Source organism: Tenrec ecaudatus, chromosome 4 (assembly GCF_050624435.1).
Source record: "Tenrec ecaudatus isolate mTenEca1 chromosome 4, mTenEca1.hap1, whole genome shotgun sequence".
Classification (NCBI taxonomy): domain Eukaryota; kingdom Metazoa; phylum Chordata; class Mammalia; order Afrosoricida; family Tenrecidae; genus Tenrec; species Tenrec ecaudatus.
This window is the reverse complement of record NC_134533.1, coordinates 88,012,738-88,037,961: the sequence shown is the minus strand read 5'-3', so window position 1 is coordinate 88,037,961 and position 25,224 is coordinate 88,012,738.

Below are 25,224 nucleotides of genomic sequence, written 5' to 3'. Positions count from 1 at the left end.
TTAGGAGTTTTTTTTTCCAGTCCCATCTGTTGGGGTGCCACGCCCTGGCCCGGAAGTCTACTTCAGCATTCACTGGGGACCATGCCGCTCCGTTCTCTTGCTGTTCTGTTGCACCCCCTTAGTGTTTTGCTTCGATGTGGCAGAATCAGATCAGATGCCATTCCCACACTGTGTCTCTGGTGCTGTCCGCTGTAGGGCTGCAGGTCAGTGAGGGGCGTCATGTCTCATAGTGGGGCCAGTCATGTGGTCCTCTCTGTGGACTGAGTCCTCTAATTGGGAACATCGTTCTCACAGCCTGGTGGGCCAGGATGTGCTCTACTCTCTCCTCCTCCCCTTTCATCTTCTTTGATGTGCTCTGGTCAGCTATGTCTCTTTCCAGGAGCTGCAGATTCAATGTCATCCTTTGAAATAAATTCTTCTGGGTGAAGGGGCAGGTGTTCACATAGTAGATGCATATATATATTAAACAACTTTAAGTCCATATAGCTTTATTATAATGGTTTATGTTTGTTATTTTTTCACTCTTAATCACATCCCTCTTAAGGAGGCCACAGAAGCTGTTCCCTACCCTAACAGCTTGATCACTCTGCTCTGGTGATACTATGTCAAGTGTCTTCTCTTGTTCACAGTTTTTTAATGCTGCAATACTCAATATTGTTGGAACTAGGCCTAAGAAAAAATAAACAACATTAAAAAACCCATCTATCTATCTATGAACGTTTTCTAAATTCCCTAGACATGTTCCATAAAATTCTACATGTCATGAATCCTGATTAGGGAAATAACTCTCCTCATTCCTTACTGAACCTGAAAGAGTATCAACTGACACACAATCCCTTATCTCATCTCTTAGTAGCTTAGTTGTCCTTCCTTCTGCATGACTTTGATGCCACTATCCCTACAATTGAATAAGCATGGCCTATGCTTATTGTGCTAACAACCTAGAGCACCCATTTCTAACCAGAAAGTATAAATCGTGAGAATAGACAATTATTTTGCTGGGCTATATTAAAAAACAAGTATTATCATATTTCTTTCTGTAAGTTTGTATTGTCCCATTTTTCTCCACAGTTTCAACTACTATTATCCCTCCCTTTTTGGTATAAAAATAGAGGTCTCCTCTGATTGCTTTAAAAGTTACATTCTTATAAATGCTGTGGGTCTTATATGTGAATGCTAGAACTTGCTTCTTGACTTCCTATGAATACAATACACTTGTATTTTGAAAATTATTTAAGTTTATTTTGCAGTTTGCATCATGTAATTTGAAACCATATATTTAAATACTATTACTATTAACTGAAAGCCATGCTTTGCTTAGATTACTTCAATTTTAACCTCTTTTGTGACCAAAACCCCATCTCAAGTATCACACGATGGTTAAAAGTGTCCTCTTGAATTTCTGCTAGCTTTTCATACCACCATTATGTTTTCTGATATTCACAATTTGAAGAAACAATATATCAGACTATGATAAAAACAAGGCAATTTGGATAGTGCTGATAAGTACTCATGGATAAGAGCATATTACTCAATAGGCTTTTAACAGTGGATATAAGAATTAAGAATATTATATAACTGATTGCAATGTGATTGTTATAACTTTTTAATATGTTTAATCCATTAAGTCATATGGTTTATAAATTATATGTCAATAAAACTGTCAAACTTTAAAAGTGAATAAAAATAAAACAAATAGATTTTTAACAACCATTTTGGGGGGTTTGTTTTACACAAGACTGGTCTTAATATAATTATAACTAATTTAGCTTACTTCCCTTTGGCATAACTATAATTATTCTCTTGTTAAACAGAAAATTGAGTTATTCCAGACGTAGTGGACAAATGCATATCCAAATATCTAAAAATGTCCACATATTAGACCTTGTCTGCTTTTTCTTTAAAATAAGACAAGGATTGTGAGCTTTTAGGAGAAAGCTATCAAATCTGTGAGGGTGGAGTGTTCACAGCATTCTTTCATCTTATGATTAAACTCCAGTTTTAGTGTGCATGTCTGTCGGGCTCCAATTTTCAAAAGTGATTCTTAGATGGCCTAGCTTCTTTCTCCTGTTCCCTTCATTCCCTCCCTGGTTGGAGCGTTCCCAATTTGTTCTTGACCCTGATCCCTCCAGTTTTGTTTTTTTTTTTTCTCTCCCACTTTTGGTGAGACTCAGCTGCCAATTTAAAAGATTGGCAATTCAATATTTGCAGAAGGATGTGGCGACCAACTTCAGTAGTGACTGTCTAATACCATGACTTCAAGCCTAACTCACAGTGAACGGCCCCATAAGATTCCCAAAGCCTGAGAGAAACCTGGGTGGCATCGTGGTTATGTATTGGACTGCGACCTGCTAGGTTGGCATTTCAAAATCACCAGCTTCACCAGGAGAAAACGATAAGACTTTCTACTCCTGAAAAGAGTTAGAATCTCAGAAACCCACAGGAGCAGCTCTACCCTGTCCTATGGGGTTAGTCTAAGCCAAAATTGACTCAATAGTAATGAGTTTAGTTTGGTTTTGGAATCTTTTCAGAAAACAGCGTCATATTTTTTCTCCCACAGAATGGCTGGTGTGATAAACTACTGACCTTTCCACTGGTCCCTAATAATTAGTAACTGAGCCCTTCTCCAATCTGCCTCTAGAGAACCTTTTCTGTAAAAAAGCGCAGACTTGGAAACCCTGTGGGGGAATTCCACTCTGTCCTATATGGCCACTGTACTCATATGTCGAAATCAGGTCAGTGGCAATGGAGTGGATTTTGGTGTTTTGGTGACCTAGGGAGACTTGGTGGACAAGCCATTGACAAACACTGCTGTAGATGCCGAGTGGGCCTTTGATCGAGAAAATGCTGCAGGAGTATTTCACAATGGTTACTCTTCCTTTCCACTGTCAAGAGTCATGAGGAGATGTTTTCTGGAGCTCTGACATTAGAACCTGATGGGAATCTTGGTGCCAAATGAAACAGAGTATAAGAACCCTCAGTAAGATTGCAGTGCCCCGGAGTTCTGGGCACTCTCATACTTTCCACACTTAGTCTTCTGCAAGTTTCCAAAATTACTATTTGATTATTCCTAGCAGTTTATGGTTCTGGAAATTCCAGGTCCAGGTAAACAGACCCTGACTCTGATTCTATGGATGTCCCTTTCTCTTGAGATTCAAAGATGGTATCTGGCCCTGCAAATTAATTTCTATGATGAATTTATTAAAAATCTCTGTTTTTAGTTATTCTAGTTTGTTCCTGTATCAAATGTTTTAGCATGTTAAAATTTATATCTGAAACTCCCCTATTATTACTTCTGTATTTCTTATAACATATTTTCTCTCTTCAACAATGCTTTGAATATTCCCACTTAACATCTAAGTTCATCTGTGAGTTGTAGACTGTCTTTAAATGTATATATGTAAATATATATTAATAAGAATCTATTTATGATTGAATATGTCATGCTAATAGTAATGACAGTTTCCCAGTATTCATTCAAAATTTATTTTGAATGTTTTAGAGAAAAACATTGCTCTTAAGTGCCTTAAAGTGAGTTCCAATTAATTGAAATCCTGTGAACAACAGAGCAAAGCACTGTCTGGTCCAGTGTCATCCTCACAGCCTTGTTATGGCTTAGCCCATTGTGGCAGCTGCATGTGCATCCACATTCTTGAAGCTCCTCTTTGCTTCCATTGACCTGTGCTATATAGCTAGATATCCTTCTACAGATTTGTCCCTCCTAATGACAGATCCAAAGTGCATAAGAAATGACAAGTCATTGTTTTGCATCCAAGAATCAATCCTGCTGTGCATCTTCCAAAACAGATGGGTTTGTTCTTCTGGCATTCCATGGTATATTCATTGTTCTTTGCCAAAATTATAATTCAAATGCATCAATTATTTTTTAGTCTTTCTTATTTATTTTCCAGTTATCACTTGTTTATTAAGCAATTGAAAATACCATGGCTTGTGGCAGATGGACCATATTTGAATTTGTGACTGCTGCTTCTATGAGCATTTAAGGTGGGAAAAAATAGTATGTCTTTGTTCTAGGCATTTATTCGTAGCTTACTACTTACTGAATTTGCCGTATAAATGAACTGATATAATGCAAACTAAGTGCTTATTATGGACTCAATTAAATGCAACAATGTTTTGAAAAAAATGTTCATCAATAGTATAAGAGAATTGCATGATCACAGACAAAAGAATGTTTTGTTCTGTCTCATGATATTAAGAGAGATATCATACAAAAGGTATGATTTTTTTAAACTTCTGCTGTAATATGAAAAAAACGTTTTCTAATTATATGCATTTGGGAAAAACATCCTTTCAGAAAAATTTCTTTCCTCAAAGGTATGTTTTGATATTTAAATAACATTACAACATTTCACAAATGGAACGCAAACGTTGGAAAGTGGTCAGAGATAAAACTGAACAAGAGAAGCAAGAGTGAGTCATGGCCAATTTCTTCTTAAAAGTAAAGCAGTTTAGCTATTTAAAGAAATTGGAACTTTTATATGGTAGGGAAATGGTAGGACTTGTTTTAAATATGAATTCTTGCTATATTCTGAAGTTAAATTTTTTCCACTGCTTCACTGGGGACTGAAAAAATGGGATCAAATCATAACAAAATGTGTAGAGAGAAAAATAACTGATCTAGAATAAAAATTAAGGAAAAATATAGATGAATTTTACCTAATGATAATCCCTAAACTTTAGGCAATAGGGCATGACTTTTCCAAACATAAATCTCAGTTTCTGTCTTATAAAAATGGGAAACACAATGGATATCTTTGTCATGAGAAGTAAATTAGCAATGTACCTAAAAACTCTGAATACAGTGCTTAGTATAAGTGTTCCTAGTTCCTATTGATGTGACTTCGTTTGATGGCTCTGGGGGCTGGGAAAGGAAGAGAGGGATAGGGAGGGAGGGGCTAGAGGGTGGACAGGTGTTAACTTGGTGAAGGGGAGGATAACACTCAACGTAAGGGAGATGGGTGAGGCAAGAGGGGCAAATACGTTGTAAAACTTGTAGAACACAGAATGATGTGATAGGTAAACCATCAGCTAATTCACAATAGAAATAAGTTAAGACAAGTTTATCAAACAAAAAAAGGAGAAGTTGCTTGATTTTTGACATTGTATGTTCCCAACAATAACCCCCAATATTCCTATATGGTCAATTCTTTATAACGTGCTTTATTCTCATTCTCAAGTCATGTTTTATATTTTTTCTTCTACAATCTGTCTCGAAAAATCTCTGAGGAACTCATTTTCCAGGTTTTACGAAGGAACACCTGTTCTCTGAATGCACCAGAGTAAGACATTTTGGAGCCAGTTGGCAAATGTGATTGGAAGGAAAAAGGGTAAAATCTAAGAGTATTTACATGACCTTTAAAAATGCAGGGGAGGGGGAGAAAGCACAAAAATCTTTTTCTTGGAAGATATCCTGGAAGAGAAAAATAGGGAAGTACTTGTATATATCCCTCGACTTTCTCAAATATAAATTTGGTTGATTGTTGGTTGCTCTAGTCTTCCAGGCTACCTTTTATTATTTGAAGTATTCCATTTCTTTCTCTACAATGGGACCACTCCATATGCTTTTTTCCCCTGCTACCTACCTTCCTTATTTTTTTCTATTTCCTTTCTCTAATTAATATTTATTCCATTAATAACTCTTAAGTAGCCTTTGAGCTACGCCCTAGGAAGAAAGGCATGAATAAAATGCAGATTCTGCCATGGTAAACATCATAATTAATGTAGGACAAATGCAATACAAAAATGAAAAAAAAACCAAATAGATCTATTAGAATATATAGAGAAAGGAAGTCAATGGAGGAAACTGTTGTGTCAAGTATTGGGCTTCTAACCACATGTTTGGTAATTCAAACTCACAGGGGGTAGAAGATGAGGCATTCTGTTACCATTAAGATGTACAGCCTCATGGACCCTAGGGAGTAGTTCTACTCCACCCTGGTAGCAGCACTGTGAATCTAAATTGACTTGATGGCAAAAGGTGTTTTACATAGTAAATGGAAATAGAACACTTGCATCATGGATGCCACCATTACGAAGCTCCTGCTATAGCCATAGCTTTACTACATACTATATATTATAGCAGGACTTATAGCAAGTTATTATAGAGTAAAGCTCTGGTAAAGTAGATGGGATGACAAAAAGAGGAAAAATCCCAAGGAAAACACAGTGTCTGAAACAATGGGCTGAAGCACAGAAACAATTGTGAGGATGCCACAGGACCAGGCAGTGTTTCTGTTGTACATAAGGCTGCTATGGGTTGGACCCTTGTTTGGATATGAAGACTTTCCCCCAGCTTTGTCTCCCCCGCAGACATGCCAAACAGTAGAGGCTGTTTGCCAGCACATGGTGGGAGGTCAGATGCTTAGAGATATTCTCCCTGGATGCATTCAGCCATCCAGAGCAATCAGACACTAATGTTTCTCCCACCATAGGTGGGGCTCACTCCCTGCTGTTAGGGACAATGGATTGCTTCCCCTGAAAGGTTAGACTAAATTAAGTCTCTAGCTCAAGGGTAGAAAGGTTAGGCCACCATCATGAACAGGATCCGCCCATCTTGTCACATGCTTACCCTTCATACCTCCTCTTCCTATAGTGTATACATCCCTATTGCCCCCTCCCATTATTGTATTCCCTAAAGTACAACCCCTTCCAGTGACATATGTCTTTACCTGTAATTTAGGGGCTTGTACACCCCCAAAAGATTGTAAACCTTGGTTAGTAATAAGTGGCTCTCCATCCTACCCTCTCTGCCCATGTTGTACGCAGACCTGGCTGTTGAGATCATGGCTGTCCAGGAGGTGAGCACGGTACTACAAAAGGTGTCTGACTCTCATTTTACTCTCTCTCCTATCTCTCTTATTCTTTATGACCTTCCTTACTATAATATATTGAGCCTACGGAACCCGTGATTAGTTGTGGGGGGCTGGCTTCCCTACAAACCTTACCTGATGGTGCCTCACAACAATAGCTATTGATTAAGTTAAGTGTCATTTATATCATTTTATTTAAATCCCATAATTACTTGATGAAATGATATACTTATTTTTCAACTGAGGGAAATAGAGCTCTCAGGGCAAAAAAAGTAAATAATTTATTAGAATGAACTCTAGGAGTACAATTAACTGTGACTTTCTCTTCACTCTCTATGATTACCTGTGGGTCTGGCCGGTACATAGTATCACTCATATGCAGTGCTTGTTTAAATAATTAATTTAAAATCATGTTTTCAATATCAAAATGTAAAAACGTCTTCACTGGTTCACTCTGCTTTAGAGTGAGAAGGAGAAATGAGAAGAAAAGTCTCCTTGAATAGTTATCCTTTGAACTGGGTCTTTGGAGAGTGTTTAATTTTCATAGTCTCCTTATTGCACTGATGTGTAAAAGGATGGCCGCTAGTTGCAGCAAGTTAATTCCAACTCATAAGGAGCCCATGTGTGCAATATAGAATTGTTCAGTTGATTCTTCTAGGCTTTACCCTTTCTGAGGCAAGCACCGTGCCTGTCTTCTCAGGCACTTCTGGGTAGGTTTAAGCCAATGATCATTCAGTTGGTAGTTAAGTTCTTAATCATTAGTACTACCAAGAGACTCCTATATAAAATAGCCCACTTTAAAACATTTTAACCAGTATTTAAGAGGAAGAATATAATTATATTATGACTTCAGATATTTCAGCAGCTTTTTTGGTCATTCTAGATTTAAATTGTCTTATAAGATGGCAATGTTTATGTTTCTGGAATATATATATATATACCCAAATTCCTTCCTCTGATGAAATGCATAATTTGTTTAGTATTTTCCAAGCATTTAATCATTTTCCTATGTACTTTCTGTCTGTTTGTTTCTTTTTTTAGGATTTTCTTGTAAAACTTATTAGGTATGTTTAGGAACACTTAGCCTCAAGCTTTGTAATTTAATTCTCCCTTTTAAAAACATGATTAGTCTACCTTTATTCCATTATGCTACTTGTTACTTGTTTAAACATCTTAGTAAATTACAAAAGCTTACCTCCAAATCGCTAAGAATGTAAATATAAAATTAAATGATATCCCCAGCTATAATATCTGCCCAAAATGCCATCTATTTCTTCACCTTTTCATTGGTGAACTATATTCATAGACTCATAAAATAGTTCTTTAAAAAATAAGACTGTCATATTTATCTTCTCAATCAAGGGTTTTGTTTGCCTGTTTTGGTTGATTTAAACAAACCAAAGAAAAGTGACCTGCTGAAAAATAGCTTTATCTAGATACACCTTCTCTTAGGGAGATTGACTGACTCTTAGCCTTCTCTGCTCTAAATCTCCAGTTTCTAATGGGTCAACTGATATTATAACTTGTATCTAATGTTTCCTGTTATTTTTATTCATTTATCATCGAATTTGTGCTTTGGTTTTCAGGGGTTTTTTTCCTTTGAATTTCATCATTTGATGACTATCTACCTATTAACCAAGGAGCCCTGGTTGTGTAGTGGTTGCATGTTGGGCTGCAACCTGAAAGGCCATCTTTTTGAAACACACCAGCCACTCAGAGGCCACCTTTTTGAAACATACCAGCCACTCAGAGGGAAAAAGATAGGGATTATGAGAAGGGTTTCTATCTCATAAACTTGCAGGTCAGTTCTACCCTGTCCTATAGGGTTGCTATGAGTTGGCAATGAGTGAGACCCATCAAACACTTTTAGAGAAATTGTTTACACTTTTTATTCCTTGAAAATGTTGTATTATTATCCTGACCAGCAAGTCTCTTGAAAATAGGACGTATTCTTATTCTAGATGCTGCTATTATATTTTGAATGTCTTCAATTCTAAGGAGAATTTATTATTATGTTTATAGCGTATCAATTTCTGCCCATTTTCAAATATAGATTATAATTATAGACATTACATAAATAAAATATAAGTAATTTGCAATTCATATTCCCTTCCTTCTTGTACTTAATGCATTAAGTTTTACCTGTCTCCAAACACATTTTTCCAGCTCAATCACTTTTGAAAAATTTTGTATTTCTTCTAACTTAGTTATCAATTTCTAAATAGAAGCTCATTTATACGATTTTTCGATTTGTGGTGACAGAGGACATAACATTAATGACTGTCCTCAAAATATTTAATTATTTTTCAAAACTGTTGGTTGTTCTATTCTAGAACAGCATTTTACTCTGTAAATTTGATACTTTTTGTTTGCTTGTTTGTTTTTAGCGCTGCAAAGAGAAAAGCACAAAATGTTCCCTGGCTGAATGAATTCCGTAACTGGTGCATAGCCTGCCTCTTTGTTGGTTGCCTGTCAGTTGACCTCTTCGAAGCTCTGCAGAGATTTAAAGCAAAGAAGTTGCTTAATTTTATCTTATTCATCACTTCAACATTCTCATTTCCCTATGACTTCAATTTTCATGTAACATCATGAAAATTATTTGAGAAATACTAGGTTAGTGTTCTTTCTTTGATCTTTACATCATGTAGTCTGTTTTTCAGCTTGTGTTTATTTCCATTACAAGTTTTCATATATCAACATTCTCATACTTTTAGAACCATGTTACAAATTGTACATTGCATTCTAATAAGGTCAAATGAATGTGAAATAAAATAGCACAATATTTTCATCCCCTTTCAGACCAGGGAAATTTTAAAATATTTTGTCATCTTGTTAACTTTTCTTTTTATATCAAAGGAAGGCTTTGGCACCACACAAATAGAAATCTACATTGATCAGCATTTTTTCCTTCTTGTCTTCTACTTGTCCAGTTAAAAATGCTTTCCTTTAAAATCCCTTGGTTATAACATAGGGAAATGACATTACATTCGATTATATTGGAATTTTTTTTTACTGTTACTGTATGCTTTCAAAGTGTTGGGTATCCCTGTAGGTGAGAAAGGTTACTATTTCTGTTCCTATTTTTAAGATCAAAAATCCACAATGAAGAGTTAAGTGATTTGGGCAGCAGCACCTCTCAGAGTCTGCCGCATCAGCTGAAGTTTAATTTGCTGAAGTGTGCACCCTTCCAGCAAGCAACTAGCAGTTATTGCAATGCAGGTCAAGAAAGAGAAATGTAAATCACAGGAGAGAATAAAGAATCAGTGAAGTATTTGACAGTTTGATATGACCCGTACTCTAATGAGTATAGAATGTTGGAAAAGATCATAGCAAAACAGTTGCTGGTTTCGTTTTGATAATTTTATCTTCCTGTGTGAAGCAAAGCAGAGATCTGAAGGAAAATAAATCACACATGAGTAGGTGGTTTAAGGCAAGAAAACCGTCACCATTACCACCTTAATGCTCCATTTAACTTGCAATGGAAGTATGCTTTATCCCATCTAAGTCACTCAGCTCAAAAGCATAGGGTTTTCTGTGTAATTACATATTAATTTTGGATTTCCATATGGATCTAATAATTGTTAAGAGCTCCACTTCACTCTAAGCACTCTGTGTGTATGTGTATATATGTGTATGTGTATGTGTACATATATGTATGTATGTATATACATATATATGGCCTATAGAATTCTCTGTTAATAATAATCATTTCCTTAATTTTTTAATAGAACTCCAGAAAGAAGCCCTGGTGGTTTAGTGTGTTATGATTTGGGCTGCTAAACACAAGATCAGCAATTAAAAACCACCAACTGCCCCATAGGAGAAAGATGAGGCTTTCTGCTTCTGTTATATATATGTACATAGATTCTGATATACACAATATATATACATTTTGTATATAGGCAATGTATATATTATGCATATATACAACATATATACATCATATATATTGGTGTGTACATATACACATTGTGTGTGTGTGTGTGTGTATGTATATATATACACACACAGTATATATATCCTCAAAAAAAAAAACCCAGGGGCAGTTCTGTTCTATCCTTTTGAATCACTATGGTTGGAATCCAATCAATGGAACTGAGAGTTTGGGTGACTACCAGATATCTCCACATTATTTTAAATGACACCCAGTTATTTCTAAGTCTGGAATTAATTTTCTTAAGCAGCCACTTCACCAAAGCTGCTCCATTGAAGAGGTTATGGAGGACTTGTGCTTTGAATTACCTGTAAGGTTGTGTAATGCACAGACATTTGTGCAGCATGCAGTCCCAAGATGTATGTGCCTTCGTTTGAGAACCAGGATGATCCTCTTATGTATTCACTCTTCCAGGCCTTGCTTACTACCGACTTCCTCCCTGCTTTGGAAGCTGGGGTATGACTCCATTGCACCATTGTCGATGTTCAGACCCTCTCCTCTGTTCCTAAACTACCTTTCTGATGCTCTATTTAGCTGATAAACTCAGAAGCATTACATCGTGTTGGTTTTCATTAAAAGATCATTTTATTGGCGATTCTTATGACTCATCACAATCCAGACATTGCTTGCATTAGGCGAATTTGTACATATGTTGCCTTTATTCTTTGCTAGACATTTACTTTCTATTGATCCCTTGGTATCAACTCATCTTCCTCCTCCTCCCCTTATAACCCCTTGATAAATTATAAATTGCTATTATTTTCATATCTTACACCGACAGCTGTCTCTCTTCTCCCATGTTTTCTATTGTTCTTCTCCCTGGCAAGGGGTGTATGGTTGGTTATGTGTCGAACATTACGATCAGTTCCCCCTTTCTTCTTTCCTCTCCCCCTCCCTTCTGGGATCGCTATTCCCACTCCAGTTCCTGGATTCTGTGTGTCATGAGCCCCATCTCTTATTATACCTGTGTACATGTCTAGTATAGTTTGAATTGAGACGCACCACTGGGGTCATGGTGGTGGTGGTGGTGATGGTGGTGGTGGTGGTGGTGGTGGTGGTGGTGTGTGTGTGTGTGTGTGTGTGTGTGTGTGTGTGTGTGTGTGTGTGTGTGTGTAAGCCTCAAGGAAACAGAGGAATATAGTGTGTTTCATCGATGCTTTACTGAAACCTGGTTGACTCATCCTTCCCTGTGGCGCCTCTGTGGGGGAGATTGTTCCATTATCTAGGGATGGGTTTTGGATCTCTGCTCCAACCCCCCTTATTCTCAATAATATACTTTTGTATGTTTGTTTGTTTGTTATGTGTCTTCTGATGCCTGTTACCCAGTACTGGTGACTCCCCATGATCGCACCGGCAGTGTGCTTCTTCCAGTGGGCTTGTTGCTTCTCTACTGAATCACAGCTTTTGTAACTTCAAGACTTTAAGACCCCAGATGCTATATCTTTTAATAGCCGAGCACCATCCACCCTCTTCACCATATTTACTTATGCACATGTTTCGTCTTCAGCAATTTTATCAGGTGAACATCTCAGATTGCCAGTTGGTTAGAACAAAGTGTTCTTGTATGGAGGGAGGGTATAAGCAGAGGCCCGAATCTGTCCAATATTTCAGTGTATTGCCATATAAATATATGAACATAGGCCAATACCTCTATTTTGTGGATTAATATATTTAAATATGTACACCTCTATTTATCTCTATCCAATTTTTTGCATCCTACATCCTTCCTCTGTTTCCTTTTACTTTCCTCCTGCCCCACCATCACTTTCCCTTTATTTCTACTTCTTGGTACCTCCACTTAGCTAGTTTGCTGTTGCTCCGACACCCCTCTTCTCCCCGGTTCCATATATCCTCCTTATTGACTCTAATACCCTAGTTGTTCCCCTATTTATGGTGCTGCCTGCTCACCATGCCCTTCCCCCACTGCCCTCACCACCACCCCCACCCAGGCCTCCCCAGGACTGTGGGTCCCACTGCTTTCTCCTCAGGTATGCCCACTGCTTTCTCCTCAGGTATGCTCCCCATGCCTATCTTATGTAGGTAGGCACACCAATTATGGCATAGCCCAAACTGATTAAAAAATAAAAAGATTGAAAAGAGAAAAGGAGAAGAAAGAAGAAAAAGGAGAAAAGGAAAAACAAAAAGAAAAGAAATATACAAAATTCCCAGGTCTATTCTCTGGCATACAGGCCTGTCCAGGATATGCCCCTCCTGGGCTGGAGTCCCTTTTTGGGGTCTCCTTGGGGACTTTGTAGCTTTGCTTTGCTCCATCTGCTGGTCTGGTATGTTCCCTTCTTGGTTTTCCCGCTGTGGGGGGTTCAGACCACACTACCTCTCTACAGTGTGACCCCACAATTGTCCTCTGTCCCAATCTGCTCCAGTAAGGGGAGAATGTGACAAGAGCTGTTGTCAGTCGCCCAGTCCTCTCTGTGTCCTTTTAGCTCCTCCTAGGGATGCCATCCTCCTGGGCCTGGTGTGCACACTTATTTCTAGGGAAGGATCAGTGTGTGTCTGGTTGGGGCCAGCCCTGGAGCTCTCTCTTTTTATGTATTCTTTCATGTGGCCAGGTTGTTCTCAAGGTTTGGTACATTATGGTGGGGTCTGCATGCCACTTCCGATTCTGTGAGGACAAAACTAGTACTCTCCCCAAGGTTGGGTTAGTGCCCTGCTCCCTTCATCATCATTTTACTTTCAAACCCCCCCCATTTTTTCCCTCCCTCCTTCCCCTTTCCCCTTTTTTTGTGTTGGACCAATATGTACCTCATTGGATTTTGTCTAACCTCTTCCCTACTTCCTATACCTGAGGCGAATGTTGAGGTTTAGGTGGCTTTTCTTCTATACCTACCATACTGATTGCAGTTATCTCAGGGGGCTCATGCTGTACTTCCCCTTTTGTGCTTGGCTGACTTTGCTTAGCATAATTTGTCCAACTCTTTCCATGAAGGGACGGGTTTCATGTGCTCATCAGTGCTTTTAAGTGATGCATAGTACTCCATTGTGTGTATGTGTCAGAGTTCACTAATCCACTCATTTTTAGGAAATTTAGGTTGTTTCCAATTCTTTGCAATTGTGAATTGCGCCGCAATAAACATTGGAGTCTATATGACTGGCCGTGGCTTATTTCTTACTTCTTCTGGTTATATGCTGAATAGAGGGATAGCTGGGTCATAAGTTAGATCAATTTCCATTTTATCAAAGTCTCGCCAGATAGCTTTCCATAGTGGCTGTACATATCTACAAAACCACCAGCAATGTAGGAGAGTTCCAACCTCACTACATCTCCCCCAACATTTGATCTCTGATTTTCTGATTTGGGCTAGCCTCAAAGGTGTTAGATGGTATCTCATGGTTGTTTTAATTTGCATTTCTCTGATGGCTAATGAATGGGAGCATTTTCTGATATGTTGGGTATCCTCCCTAGTGAAACTTCTTTTCAGTTCTTTTGCCCACTTCAAGAAGTTCACTGTTTTACTCTTTATGCAGGCAAGGAAGGTATTGTAGATTATCATAGTAAACCCTTTGTCTGCTGTGGCTTGCCTTGTTACCCTCTTGGTAGTCTTTTTGTGCACACAGGTGTTTTATCCTTAGTAAATCCCACTTGTCCATTTCCTGTTCCCCTGTGTGTGTACCTGCTTTATTATAGTTAGCCTTTGTATTCCCTAGGCCAAGGTTCTTAGGTGTGTCCTGATTCCTTCACCAATGGTCCTGATGATTTGGGTCTTACTTCTAAATCCGTAATCTACCTTGTTTGTTCTTGTGCATGGGGGTGAGGCAGACTTCTTGTTTCATTTTTCTACATGTGGATTTTCATTGTTTCCAGCACCACTTGCTAAATAGGGCTTCACTCTCCGACTTGATGCTTTTGGGGCCCTTATAAGAGATCAGTTGTTGATATGCTGATGGTTTTATTTCTAGAATTTCTGTTCTTTTCCATTGCTAAGAGTTTCTGTCGTTATGCCAGTACCACACTGTTTTGAACATTTTGTTTTTTTAATAGGTGTTAAATTCAGGTAAAGTGAACCCTCCAACTTTGTCCTTCTTCTTGAGGAGTTCTCTGCTAATTCTGGCCTTCTTTCTCTTCATATGAAATTGGTGGTTAGTTTGTCCAATTCTTTGAAGCAGGTGTTGGTTTTGAATCAGGATATGAATTAGGTTGGAATGAATTGGGATAGCATTTAACTTATAAAGTGCCCTGAGTAGGATATAGACACTTTTATTATGTTGTGTCTTCTGTTACATGAACATGGGATATTCAACCATTTATGGAAGTCACCTTTGGTTTTCTGTAGTAGGGTCTTGTAGTTTTCCTTGTATAGGTCTTTTGTATTTTTTGTTAAATAAATCCCTAGATATTTCATATTGCTCTTGGCTATTGTGTAGGATATGCCTTCTTGATCTCCTCTTCCATGGTCTTGTCCAATATATATAGCAAATCAATAGACTTCTGTTTGTTGATCTTGTATCCTACCACTCCTCCATATTCCTCTATCACTGTCAGTACTCTGGTTGTGGAGCTTTTGGGATTTTCAGTGTGCAAAATCATGTTGTCTGCATATAACAATAATTTCACCTCCTCTACTCCCAGTTGGATACCTTTGATGTCCTTCCATTGTCCTTTATAGTTAGCTAGCACCTCCAGCACGATATTGAATGGAGATGGGGACAAGGGACATCTTGTCTGGTCCTCTTTTTCAGTGGGGTTGATTTAATATTTTCTTCATTGACTATGATGTTCCTGTCGGCTTTACATAGATAGCTTTTAGTAATTTGAGAAATTGACCTTCCATTTCTATCCTCTTGAGCATCTTAATTAGGAATGTGTATTGGATGTTTTCGAATGCTTCTTCTGCATCTATAGATATTATCGTGTGATGCTTATACTTTTTCTTTTTTTCCATAAATATATATATATATATATATATATATATATATATATATATTTAATCATTTTATTAGGGAGTCATTCAACTCTTACTACAATCCATACATACATCATTGTGTAAAGCACATTTGTACATTCATTTCCCTCATCTTTCTCAAAACATTTGATTTCCACGTAAGCCCCTGACATCGGCTCCTCTTTTTTTCTCCTCTGTTCCTGCTCCCCCCTCCCTCATGAGCTCTTAATAATCTATAAATTATTATTTTGTCATATGTGGTGTATTATATTGATGGATTTTCAGATGTTAAACTATCCCTGCATCCCTGAGATGAATCCCACTTGATCATAGTGGATGATGTGTTATATATATATTTGTATTATATTGGCCAGTTTCTTGTTAAACATTTTTTAATCTATGTGCATTAGAGATATTGGTCTATGATTCCCTGTTCCTGTGGGATCCTTGCCCTGTTTGGGTATCAATGTTATAATGGCTTTCTAAAATGAGTTTGGGAGTTTGCCATCCTTTTTTACACTCTGTGATATTTTGTGGCAGATCAGTTTCAGTTCTTCCCTGAATTCTTTGTAGAATTCTGCTGTTAAGCCAACTGGTCTGGGAGCTTTTTTGTTGGTAGCTTTGTGATAACCATATATAGTTCTTATTTTGCTTAGGGTTTGTTTAGGTTCTTGATCTCTATTTGGGAAAGTCTAGGGAGGGATGATTTTTCCAAATATTTATCCATGTCTTCCGCATTGTTGAATTCATTGGAGTATAGACTTTCATAGTACTTTGTGATTATCTTTTTTATCTCCTTAGGGTCTGCTGTGATTTCCCCTGTTTCATTCCTCATCCTGGCTATTGTTTGTTCCTTCCTTTCTTTAGTTAGGGTTGCCAGTGGTCTGTTGATTCTGTTAATCCTTTCAAAGAACCAATTTTTTGCAGCATTAATCTACTGCATTATTCTTTTGTCTTCCCAGTGGTTCAACTCTGCCCTGATTATTATTATTTATTTTCTTTGTCTATGTGAAGGATTGTTCTGTTGACTCTGCTCTACCTGCTGGAGGTTTTGTGAAACAGTATCCGTCATCAGTCTCTCTTGCGTTTTCATAAATGCCCTTATTGCTATCTAGGTACCTCTGATGGATGCTTTCACTGTATCCCTTACAGTTGATATGTTGTATTCTCACTCTCATTAGCTCCTAGACACTTTCTGATCTTCTTTCTTATCTGGGTCAGCACCCACTCATGTCACAGAAGATCATTATTCATCCTCTAATTGTTTGCCTTTGTTTTTCTGGTTGTCCTTTTATTGGTCCCCAGCTTTATGGCATGGTGATCCAAGAAGGATGTCTACGTAATCTCTATGTGTTTGAATTTATTCAGCTTGACTTGTGTCCCAGCATGTGGTCTATTTTCAAAAATGAGCCATGTATGCTTTAGAAGAATGTGATATTTTCTGCATTTGGATGGAAAGCTGTAAATATGTCTATAAGATGTAGTTTCCTAATTGTAGTGTTTAGCACTATAGTCTCTTTGCTGAGTTTCCTTCCCAATGATCCTTCTTTCTTGAAAGTGGTGTATTAAAGTCACCTACTATGATTGTTGAATCTGTGATAACTTTTTTCAAATTTTGAATAGTTTGACAAATTTTACAGGTATCTCATTTGGAGCATATATATTTATTATGCTCACTGGTTCCTGGTAAAATAATTATTTGAGCACCTAGTGCCTCTCCTTTACTCTTTTTATGGCTTGAACCTTGAGATCAATTTTGTCTGAGATTAGGATTGTGACTCCTGCTTTGAGTTGTCATTTGCCTGGTATAGCTTCTGCCAGCCTTTTATTCTTAGTTTATGCTTGCCTGTGAGCTTAAGATGTGTTTCCTGTAGGCAACAAATCAATGGGTTATGTTTTCCAAGCCAGTCTGCTAGCCTTTTTTTATTTTAGTGTTGGAGGTAAAGCCGTTAACATTTAGTTATTATCATGATCTGTGGATTCATTGCTGTCATCTCATGCCTTTTGTTTTGGGTGGTTTCCTATCACCCTTCTGGTAATTGTGCTGTGTCTCTGTGGGTGGCTTCTCTGTTGCCTTCTTTTCCCTCTGAGGCCATGGTATCCTGGTGATTGTAATGGGCTCGTTGGCCTCTGGTTGGAGTTGGACTGTAGGGTGTTCTCATATTTGTATTAGGTAGATGGCAGTCTTCTGGCCATAGTGCGTTGACAAGGATCTGTCACAGAGTTGGGTATCTTGCAGCATATTCTTTAGGTTTCTCCTTGTCCTGAAAGACCCTTATTTCTACTTCTATCTTAGTAGATAATTTGACAGGATAGAGGATTCTTGGGGAAGTGTTTTTTTTTTCTTTCAGCTTTTGGAAAATGTTACTCCATTTTCTCCTCCTCTTCAAAGTTTCTCTTGATAGGTCTGAGCATACTCTTAACGGAGAGCAAGTGTATGTGTCTGTTTTCCTTTCTCTTGCCACTGAGGACTTTCTCTTTTTCCTCATAGTTGAATAGTTTAACTATAATAAGCCTTGGTGAGTTCTTCTTGGGGCTTAGTTTAATGGGCATACTCTCTGCTTCTTGTTTGAGTGACTGATTCTCATTCATTAAGGTAGGGAAGTTTTTTCCCCAGAAATTGCCCTTTTTAGTTTAGCTGTTGACTTCTTAACTGTGTCTTGTTCTGAGAGGCCAATAATTCAGATGTTTCTCTTCATAGCATCAGTAATTGATCTCAGGTTTTCTTCCACCTCTTTCATTATCTTGTTTGTCTTTCTTGTTTGCTGAGGTCTGCCTGAGTGTCTTCGAGGTTACTGATATGGTCCACAGCCTCCTCTAATCTGTTCGTGAGATCCGTGATCTTGTGTGCAGCTTCTGTTACTTCATACATTAGCTCCTGTATTTCCCTTTGATGCATGGACTCCATCCCCTTTTTGTGGACTTCATCTCCTCTATTGTTGCATCCTTAGTCTGTGTATCTTCCCTCAGCTCCTGTATTACTCCAAGCAGCCTTCTGAAAATTCTTTTTGTGGTAGATCCACATCAGATTCTTCTATGATTATTTTTCAGTTCTCCTGCTGTGGTTTTTCTTTCTTGTTGTTGGGAGTGATGTGGTATGCTGTTGTTTACATAATGATTTTCAATAACTGGACATCATATTTCTGGGAGGCCAAGAGGCCCTGCGTTCTTTTTTGTGTGTGACTGGCCACAGTGTTTTCAAGGGCTGCCTATGGCCTACTATGGAGGTGGGTCAGGCTGCTATGTAGGCAGGTGGCACAGCAACTCAGTGTTCAACAGCAATGAGAGGTTGTGAGCACTGTTGGAGACAGCTGTGGGGGACTCAGTTTGACTGGTGTGTAGCTCCTAATACAGTGAAAGGGCTTTAGGGGGTCAATGGACTGGTGGTGATCCTGTTGGGGTCTAAGGTGGTGTGGCCTGCATGAGCTGGGGAGCTCCCCAAACAGGGTTGCTGGTCCCCTGTGTTCCAGAGGTAGGCTATATTTTGGGGAAGGGTGCCATCTGGACCAGGGATGTACTCTCCACTGTTGTACTAGCTGTATGGGCTGGGAGGGTCCAGGAAAGCTATGATCCACAAGTTCAAAAAGAGATCTCCACGCCTACCCATGGCCCTGGGTGCTCGCCAGGAATGTCTGTAGGCACCCAGTGTGAGACTATCTGCAACCCTAGCCAGTGTGTGAGTGGAGGGCCTGCAAGTGCGCTGCATGAGCTATGAGGGGAGGGGACTGCTAAAAGCCTCGGTGCCAGCGAAATGGTGGGAGGGAAATGCGGGCGCCACTCCGTGCACAGAGTTGGGCCAGAAAGTACCAGTTCTGCGAAGATCTGCAGCTCTGCCGAGGTTGTACATGCGGCAGGCCTGCAAGTGCACCATGCGGGCAGGGAGAGGGGGGGCGGTGAGAAGCATTCCTTAGGACTCATATGGTTTCTTCGCTGAAAATATCTGGGGCTCAAAATAAGTAACTATATTTTGAATCCTAAGTATTTTCATTTATTACATTATAATATATTTCCATATTTCTGTTTGTCATATGTTTATTACTTACTTGCTGGCAACTCTCCAGACTGTATGCTCCAAGAGTCCATGAAATATTTCTCTCATACTATTTTAATTTTCTGTTGCTACTATAATGTTTTTTCACAAATGTAAAGGCTAAAACTTTGTAAATGTTTTATTGTTCAGTGGGCTTTACTGGGATGAAATCAATGTGCTAGCAAAGATGTATTCTACTTCAGGCTCCAGGAGAGAAAACACTTCCTTATGTTTCTCATGCTTTCGAAGTCATTTAAATCCCTTGGTTAGGTCCCTTTCCTCTATCTTCAAATTCAACGGAGGTGCATCTTCACACCTGTGACTTGTATTAATTCAATTTATTTGGATTGCATGGGACCACCTGCATAATTAGGATAATCTGTCCTTCTCGGTTGAGTTTACTTAATCATATGGGAAATTAGCACATGGCCATCTTTGAAGAAACCTACACATCATTGACTTTATAGAGAAAGAACATCAAATTGTGTTCCTAGCACATAATTATTGCTCGGTATTGTGTTATTGTTGCTGAAAAAATCGGTATTCTAATTATTAGTTTGTAACTTAGTCTCTTTTCTCATAAGCATATATGTCCACTGTCATCACGTCTATTCTGATTCATAGACCCATGTATAGGGTTTCTGATTCCTTGTCTTTATGGACGTGGAAAGCCTCATCTCTTCCTTATGAAGTGCTCTGTGGGTTTCACCAATGACCATGTGGTTAGCAGTCCAACACTTAACTGAAAACACCACCAGGGCTCATTGTGGGTATACATACATGAGTCTATCAATACATACATGTGTGAAAGTATGGCTACATAATTATAGAATTTTTAAAAACAAGAATATAAACAAAAAAACAGGTGGAGCTAATATTTCTAGATAAATCTTTTATTTGTCTAGGTCTATACACTTCTGAAGACAATATTTTCCTCTCACTAAAGCTTCTGCACTGAATTTCGGGCTCATTGATTTAAACCGCATTTAAACAGCAGTCTTGTTCTCTTGGAGGGACACAAATCATGTTTATTTTCAATAATCTTTCAATGTGAGTTTGTTAGTCTGGGTAGACTAGAGAAACAAATCCATAGAAACTCATATGCTTATGAGAGAATTTTATATAAAAGGGTAAGTGTACATTAATAAAGCATCTCAAACCAATCTAGTCCAAGACCATTAGTCTGACATGAACCCATATGACTGACACATATCTACAAAGTCCTCCTCAAATTCACACGCCACATGCAATGACACCTAATGCAGGATGATCACAGGCCAGTTGTTAGAAAGTCTTTGAATCCAGTGGTGTTGTAAGCATCTAAGCACTGGCAGGGGTCTTCACGTGGCTTCTTCAGCACCCAGGGCTGCATCAGAGTAGGTCCATATAGCTTCTCCCCAGGGATGTCCCACAGAAAGTGAGCCTTGCAAGCTGAGGCAGAGAAATAGCCAAGGTAGTTGCACACCTGTCCAACCATCAGAGAGCAAGAGACCAGCCATTTATCTCTCCACCCTTCAATTAATCCCACATGTGTTGGCACAATAAACCTTCACTGTCTCAGTGAGGAACAAAAAGATGTCTGAAAGTGTAAGATCAGGGATATAAGGTGATGGGGTAAGGATTTCTACCAAATTCTTATATGGCAGCCTTGGTAATCCTGAAAGAATGTGCAGATGAATGGTGGGTGGTGATTGGGGGTGGGGGATTCTTTTTTTTAGTTCAAGGATCGTTAGTTGGCCCTTAGGAGTGTTTTCCGGTTCAGTCTGTTGGGGCACCAAGCTCTGGCCCCAAAGTCCACTTTCAGGATTCCCTGGGGACCTTGCTGCTCCAGTCCCTTGCTGTTCCGCTGCACTCCCCCAGTGCTTTGCCTCGGTGTGGTGGGATCAGGTCAGGTGCAATTCCCACACTGTGTCTCCGGTGCTGTCCCCTGTATCGCCCTTAGCCACTGAGGGGCATCATTTCTCATAGTGGGGCCAGCCATGTTCTCTCTGTGGACTGGCTGCTCTACTCAGGAACATCATCCTCAAGGCCTGGTGGGCCAGGCTGTGTTCCACTTTCTCCTCCTCCCCCTTCATCTGCTCCCGTGTGCTCTGATCAGATATGTCCATCTCCCGGAGGTGCAGAATCAATGTCCTTTGAAACAAATTCTTCTCAGGGGAGGGGCAGGAATCCACTTAATGTTTGGTGCTGGGGCCAGCCTCCCAGACCTCTCCACTGGTTCCCTACTCCACGCCAGGATATTGCATTCGCACCTTGCAGCACTGGGTTGAAGTCTGGTCCCACTTTCCCTGTGGAGATATAAACAATACCCTCCCCTTGGCTAGGTTAGTACCCCATGCCCGGGGGTGGGGGATTCTTGATGTAACTTTTCTTGACTTTTACTTAACAATGTACTCTTCAATTCTCTTAAAATTTCATAAGGAATAAATGTTACAGTTTTGTCTTGTTTTAGAATATTTATCAAGATTATTAATTTGGAATACCGAGAAGCAGTTGTGAATCTTCTAAGCTGATCTCCAGGTCTTGAATTTAAGGTAATATTCTGGTTGGATATTTTTGGGGGGAGCACCTTAATAAGACAATGACAATTTTGTTACAAAGATAATTAGTCTCCAAGCATTTACTAATTGCAGATATATGTTTAGGCTCATTTTGTTTGGCCCCCATGTATGGACAAAGATGAGGCTTTCTACCTCAATAAAGCATTACAGGGGAAATTTCACCCTGTCCTGTAGAATTGCCATTAGTTATATGTAAGAGCAGTTGAATATTCAGAAAACATCCCAGCACCATTCAGATCAAGTCCATAAATCTAGTATTAACCTATGTGCCCCATACCAATCTACATAGTCCTCTTCAGACTCACAAAGCACATGCAAAGAGGCCAAATGCAGGAAGATCACAGGCCAGTGGGTGGTAAGTCTTTAGGATCCTGTGACATTTCAAGCATCTCACCACTGACAGGGGTCTCCACATGACTTCTCCAGTTCCAGAGGCTCCATCAGCCTCTCTCCATATGTCTTCTCCACAGGGATGTCTCACAAGGAGTGCGCAGCGAGAGACTGTGTCTTGCATCCAAGAAGGAATAGCAGAATTCTAAGAATCCTTAGGAGAAGGTTATGCCCACACAGAGGCCTCATTGGCTATGACCCGATTGACAGGCTAGACTCCACCCCTTCACTCTTAATCCTCTCAAATTGACAAATTATTATATAACCATCATACTCAATGTAAATGAGTTTCTTTTTCTTTGTTGGTGTATATATGAACTGGGACACAAATATTTTTATTTGGTTGCATTTGAGTGAGAGCATGTACTTATTGAGAGAGAGAGAGAGAGAGAGAGAGAGAGAGAGAGAGGTCCCACATACAGCTAAACAGCACCAGAATCTTACAGAATAGGTGGAAACAGAACAGAATAGTGAACAACCTGACCTGAGGCTTGATATCAAGTTGCTAGAGATTTGGGAGAAACTGAGGCTGTATTCAACTGTTATACCAACTATTCTAAACTGCCTAGAGAATATAAGGCACCTGACACATCTTATTTATTTATCTAAGCATTTAAATGAGAAATTTCTGTTTAACTTTTGGTTAAAATATCTGGACTATTCTGGATAAATAATGAATACACTGTAAGCAGTCCAAATTATGATTACATAGAATCATAATTTAATTATAAACATATTAAGTATAAAAATACTTCACTCTTCAAAATCTCAACCAAGTTAATTTTACTAGGTGCTCTAATGAAATATGATCTTCTTTTTCTTCTCTCAGTGCAGCGTCCTCAGTTGAAGTGGTGAGTAGAGACGTGTTTTTGTAGAGAATTGGTTTTTTGTAGAGATGATCGGTTTTTGTAGAGAGGATTCTTTGGAAATGTTTTAAATGTGACTTGGCCTCACAAATGGTTCTATGAAAGAAAAGGACTATACTTAATTTTACTAGAACTGTTTGAATTATTAAAAGTATCCAAAGAAGCTGGATGAATGTGGAGATCTAAATTTATGAATGTTCCACGTGCAATCACACTCATTCGTACATGAAGTTGAACTGGTTTCAGCACAACTTCCAGAGTAATGCAGGAAAGGAAGAAAGGCCTAGAATTCTACTTTTAAAATGCAGCCAATAAAATCTCTATGGATCACAATACTTGATTTTCAACTAGTCATTGGGATAACACAGAAATTGGTAGCATTTTCCATTGTGCCTGATTACTGTTTTGGAAGCTGTCTCAACAATATGTAACCAAAACACCTACCTGCAGACATCCAACAGTTGAGTATGACTAAAGCACTATCCATTAAGTGTTGAATTATTAACCAGTGACTGTAGATTCGTGACCAGAAGAGACAGCTGAAATGGTTGGATATATGAGGGGTACCCCCCAAACCCCCCCAAAAAAAACAGAATTGCACAAGGAGGAGCATCAATTACTTTAACAAATATATTGATCTGCTTCCATGTTCTAGGCACCTTTCCAGAAATTAATACGAATAGCTGGAAAAAAAGGAAAACAGAAACATTATTGAATCTCGTGAAATTGACTTTTAGTCAGGTTGATTAACATTTAAATAAACCAATGATTGCAATAATATAAAGGAATGTAATACAATATTGGATGATAAATCTTAAGGGTTAAAAGGGAGAAGGACAACATTGTTGTTTTGGCTAAACTGGAAAGGAGAGCTTTCTCTTAGCTACTTTTTAAGTAACCAAGATAAGTGAAAAAATAGCATTCACAACATTTGACAGAAATAGTCATTGCTATGTCAATAAACAAAAGGTGGAAACAACTCAAGTGCCTATCAACTAATGAATATATAAAAATATAGCACATCTATAAATGGATTTATAAATTCAATGATAAAATGAAACTTACAACTGATAGCTGATACAGCCCATATGTCTTACACATCTATAATTGTCCTCAGATTCGCTTCTCTAGTCAACACGGCCTAACACATACAGCAGTGGTTCTCAACCTTCCTAATGCTGCACCCTTTAAGACAGTTCCTCATGTTCTGGTGACCCACAACATAAAATTATTTTTGGTGTTACTTCATAACTGTAATTTTGCTACTGTTATGAATCAGGCAACACCTGTGAAAGGGTCATTCGACCCCCAAAGGGGTTGTGATCCACAGGTTGGGAACCGCTGACATATGGTATGTGGATTATATTTCAGTAAAGCTATGCAAGCTTTATTAGGGAAAAATTAAGTTTTTGATTTAATAACAAAAAACCACATATATTATTGCAGTGAATTATCTCTATAAGATCAAAAGCCAAATCTACTTTCAAATGGATTCAAATTCACATTGACCCCATTGGTTGAATAGAACTAGTCCGTAGGTTTTCTAAATCTGTAAATCTCTATGGAAGGCAAGAAAATGGATTATTGCCTCAAAATTTCCACAGGCAATCAACCTTGAGTTTTTATTCTTGATATTAGTGCAGTGACAATAATTTAGAGCTCGTAAGATTAAAGTGTAAAATGTAAAGAAAACGAAAATATTCACATCTGGA